Source organism: Rhinoraja longicauda, chromosome 19 (genome assembly GCF_053455715.1).
Source record: "Rhinoraja longicauda isolate Sanriku21f chromosome 19, sRhiLon1.1, whole genome shotgun sequence".
Classification (NCBI taxonomy): Eukaryota; Metazoa; Chordata; class Chondrichthyes; order Rajiformes; family Arhynchobatidae; genus Rhinoraja; species Rhinoraja longicauda.
Genome location: NC_135971.1, coordinates 16,018,808 through 16,019,185, shown reverse-complemented (window position 1 = coordinate 16,019,185; position 378 = coordinate 16,018,808).

Here is a 378-nt window from a genome sequence, read left to right as displayed (position 1 = left end):
TTTTCACAGCGTGACAGCGGAGGCGTTTGCCTGATCGTAGCAGCTGGAACAGTCCGTTACTGGGGTGGCAGGGGTCCCTCATGATCTTGCTTGCTCTGGATCTGCACCTCCTGATGTATAGGTCCTGCAGGGGGACGAGTGTAGTTCCCATGGTGCGTGTAGTTCTGCCGAATGCACTACTCTCTGCAGGGCCATCCTGTCCTGGGCAGAGCTGTTCCCAAACCAGACTGTAATGTTGCTGGACAGGATGCTCTCTACAGCCCCAGAGTAGAAGCAATGAAGGATCCCCAGAGACACTCTGAATTTCCTCAGCTGTCTAAGGTGGTAAAGGCGCTGCAGGTTCATTGGCCTCTGTGAATTGTAAATTGTCCCTCGTGC